The 4451-nt window shown below is 48.4% G+C and overlaps 1 pseudogene; it reads right to left on the bottom strand.

Moving 5' to 3' along the window:
• Positions 1 to 2341: 2341 nt before the first annotated feature.
• LOC133096467 (cleavage stimulation factor subunit 1-like) lies at positions 2342 to 3763 on the bottom strand (annotated as a pseudogene).
• Positions 3764 to 4451: the final 688 nt, after the last annotated feature.

Below are 4451 nucleotides of genomic sequence, written 5' to 3'. Positions count from 1 at the left end.
TCCAAAAAAGAGGGGATATATATATACGTATAGCTGACTCATTTTGCTGTACGGTAGAAACTAACACAACATTGTAAAGCAACTACACTCCAATAAGAATTAATTAAAAAAAAAAAAAAACACATGTCTAACACCAGAAGCATTGGTGAGCGATGTACATTTCACCAAAGTCTCAGTGGGATGACAGATTATATCACACACCACAACACACCACAAAATTCAATCAAGCCTCCTCATTAGACATCTTGCTCTCTCCCCAGAACTCTTCTGAAAGCATCACTTTATCGTGTAGCTCACACTGGGCGGATAAACAGGCCTCCGAAGACCTCCTATAACCGCAGCTCCCTTTAAAGATGCCATGCTGCACCACATGAGCTATGGTAGGTGGGCTACAGCTGATTGGACCCAAGGGTGAGCCCCTGACCAGGGGCTGCCTCTCTATTGGTCAGCCAGGTGTCTTATGAGATAGCTTAGGCCTAGAGCTAGTGATACTTGAACCAATCAAATTCATCAGCTTAGGGAGTTTGGATGCGACACAGAGGGGGAGCCAAGTGGGTTGTCCGTGAGAGAAGCGGAATGACAAAGAAAAGCAAGGACCGAGAGAGAAATCATTCCGTCAGTGGCAGCAGAGCAGAGTCGGATCAATGCTCCTGCTGGTAAGAAGCTGCAGATCCAGGGCTATGCACACTGTGTCCCCAGTACCTACCTCACAGGCCCTCAAGCCACAGTGGTTTCCTGATAAAGCTCGTTAAATGGGGCTGTATGTGCTCCTGAAACACCTCTGCGCCCTGAACTACATCCCATGTGTTTTCGCACAGGTTAGGTGTGCTGCTCGTGGGATTTCAGGTACCCTTCCTAGAGTCACAGTCTGTGAAATCGAGGCCCCGAGGGAAGTGTGATTTCCAGATCTGAGGCTGGGAGGGAACATAGCTGAGAGGCTTTCCTTTCCCACCATGCCCATCTCAGACCCTCAGTGAGGACAGTTATCGCCCCTGGTGCCCCGTCAAGAGAAATCCCAGCTCTCTCTTTCTCTCTCTTTGGGTGATGAGGACCATTCTCAAGCACCCATTATTTTGTTGGGTCCCATGAGTCCACTCCACCCAATGTGCTCCGCTCTGACTGGGCCATACAGTTCGAGGGGAGTGAAACTGGAGAAGAATGTGTGGAAGTTTGTGGCTTTCATCTCTTAAACAAATAGCAAATTCCTTGGGCTGCTGCTGCTGGAATTAAACAATGATGTATTGGGGGGAGGCTCTACAGCGTTACCTTAGCAACGCCCAGGCTGTTTTCAGGCAAGGTCTAGTAAAAGAGGAAAGAGAACAAAAATAATAAAGGGACGAGTCTGGATGGGGTCCAGGAATGGGGGTCTTTTGGCTGAATATGTTTTGTGCTCTGTGGTGTTTACAGGCCTCCTTTCAGCTAAGTTTCCTCTGGGCTCCCCCAGTGCATTCCACCGTCAGTGAGGCCGTCCACTAGAATACTAATGTGAGGCTAAGGAAAGACAGCGTGCCATGTGAGGAACGGGTTAGGAAGGGAAAGACATCACAGCTGGGACCACCTAAGTGGGAAGTGACACGTGTGAAGCCTTCCAGGCTGGCTCTTGAAATCATGAAGGTCATGGGAGAAAGAGGGTGAGGTTCTTCAAAGGTGACCAATGCTTGGGCCTTAGGCAGAGCGGAGGCCTGTATGGTGGAAATCCATCAGACCCTTGCTACTCACAGCGTGGTCCACGGACCAGTGGTAGAGGCGTTACCTGGGAGTTTGACAGAAATGCAGAATATAGGGCTGCCCCAGGCCTACTGACAAGGGTCTGCATTTTTACAAGCCCGAGGTGGTTCATGTGTGCACTGCTGTTTGAGAAGCGCCAAGCAGGACCTAAGTCTTGTCTCTCCCGGGTTCCTGCAAATCTGTCACTGCCTTTGTCATGTCACAGCAGACTACCACCCACACAAAAACAGGCATATCCAGTTTGCTGATAATGCATTTTGGTGTTTTTTTTTTTTCATGACAGATCCACTTGAGATCTAGAAAGCACTTTAATACTCTATCCTTCTTCAAATGATCAAGAGAAATAGCAAGTCCTGTATTTACAAAACCGATGAAAATCACCATGTAATAATCAGTGGGTGCAGAACAACCGCACAGATCTGTGTTTCCAACTTTTTCCACCATGATTCTCCATCAAGGTAAAAAAAGATTCGTACAAATCCCAGAAGGACGTAGAGGTGGCAGCACAACTGCCAAAGATGGTACAATGACTTACTACTGAAGCTGGTGATGGGACACAAGGGGAAGGAGGGGCAGAGTCCTCGAGAAAAGAACCCTATTTAACGCAGCGGCTCTAGTCCGTGGTCAACCTCTGGTACCAAAACCGCGCCCCGAAGTCGTTGCTGCAGGTCACAAAGCCGGGGTTGGTGGGCGACTGCACGATACAGTGTACGATGTTGTTGTGGCCCAGGGAGAGCAGGTTCCAGCGCTCGGCCGTTCTTGAGTCCCAGCAGCAGAGGCTGATGGTCCTCTAGTCAGGCAGCAGCACGCAGTCCTCCGTGTGGTTGAAGACGGACTACGTCCGGTGCACCTGCCGTCTGCTCAAGCCAGCACCTGTGTATCTGACCAGGGTTTGCCCTGTTGATATTTCTCAAAGTTTAGCTACAGTCTTCTTCACTTGACAGAATGTATTTTGAATTTTTGGAAAAAATGGCAAAACAAACTTCAGCATCATCGTGTGCTTTCTCAAAAGTTGTGATGCATCAATTTGAAACACCATCCCATAATTTGATGCAGCCGTCCTTGCTACCAGTCACATACATACTGGCACTAGGATTGTAATTAACGGAACATATGGTATCAGTGTATTGATCTTGAGGACTGCAAGAGACAAAGCACTGAAATGTGTTGATATCATAAAGTCGAAGAGTAGGCTGCTGAGTCCCAACAAGCATAAAGTCTCTAGAAGGATGAAAAGAGATGGAGCGTAACATTTCAGCCTCCTGAATGGATTTGAAGGCTCTTTTTGCAGATGGTTTGGAATAATCAAATAATTTGAGTATAATCCCTTTCACCAGAGGCGAGGATCTGTTCTGTTGGGTGGAAAGCGAGACACGTGACTTCATCCATGTGGTTGTAAAGAGTTGGAATCACTGGGTGGTTTTCCATGTTCTGCTGTGCAGTCTCATTCATCATGACCTCTACTGGCATGGCACTTTTGGCCAACATTCTTTCTGTGTCAAGTATTTTTATGGAAGCATCAGCAGATCCAGTAGCTATTAATTGCCTGTCTCTATTATAGGTAGCTACACGACATGGTCCTTTATGGGATGTGACATAGCATGTTTCGTACTCTGAAGCCTCTGGGGACATAGTCTGGACATCTGCATCAAACTCCAGGTCAATTCCTGTGCCAGGGGCAACTGTATCTGACGGACCAATTGCATAGTGAACTGCAGCATCATCGTTTTCCATTCCTTGTATTATATCACCTAGAGATACTGTTAACATGGTGGTATGAATTCTTCTGGACCTTTCTCCATGCACACAGTTGTTTCATTTCTAGTTTGATGAATGCAGGAGCTGCTCCGAGGGTGCACAGACAGACTGAGGCTTGATTTCATTGATGAGGCCATTAGCAATGTTGATGTAGCCGTCATAGAGCAGCTGGCTAACGATCAGCTTGTAGAGCTGCTAATGATCAGCTTGTAGAGCTGCTAACGATCAGCTTGTAGAGCTGCTGGCGATCCTTCAAGCCCACTTTGGTTCTGTGCATCGGGAAGAAGAGGAAGATAATTTCCCTGCCAGGGGCTCGTTCTAGAGGTTCGTTCACCTCCTCCGACTTTATCTCCTACGCGACAACCCTGACGCCAAGGAACTGCTGCCTCACGGACAACTGTCAGATCCGGAGAGCACCGCAGGTGTGGCGGCAGGTTGGCTCCACCACTTCCAGGGCCTTACGGAGCAAGTGCGCATGCGCACCGTCTCCGCTGGGGCGTGACCCAAGCCCTGGTGTTTGTTTTTGTTTGTTTGTTTGTTTGTTTTAAATTTATTTATTCATTTATTTAATTTTTGGCTGCATTGGGTCTTTGCTGCTGCACGTGGGCTTTCTCTAGTTGCAGCGAGCGGGGGCTACTCTTTGTTGCGGGGCGCAGGCTTCTCATTGTGGTGGCTTCTCTTGTTGCAGAGCACAGGCTCTAGGCACGCGGGCTTCAGTAGTTGTGGCACACAGGCTTCAGTAGTTGTGGCTCGCGGGCTCTAGAGCGCAGGCTCAGTAGTTGCGGCACACGGGCTTAGTTGCTCCGCGGCATGTGGGATCTTCCCGGACCAGGGCTCGAACCCGTGTGCCCTGCATTGGCAGGCAGATTCTTAACCACTGCGCCACCAGGGAAGCTCCTGGTGTTTGTTTTTTAACACTGATTTTTTCGTGATGATAATGACAATGATGATGCTAATGATGAAGA

This window comes from Eubalaena glacialis, chromosome 8 (genome assembly GCF_028564815.1).
Source record: "Eubalaena glacialis isolate mEubGla1 chromosome 8, mEubGla1.1.hap2.+ XY, whole genome shotgun sequence".
Classification (NCBI taxonomy): Eukaryota; Metazoa; Chordata; class Mammalia; order Artiodactyla; family Balaenidae; genus Eubalaena; species Eubalaena glacialis.
The sequence above is the reverse complement of the archived record's forward strand: the minus strand, read 5'-3'. Positions and strand labels throughout refer to the sequence as shown.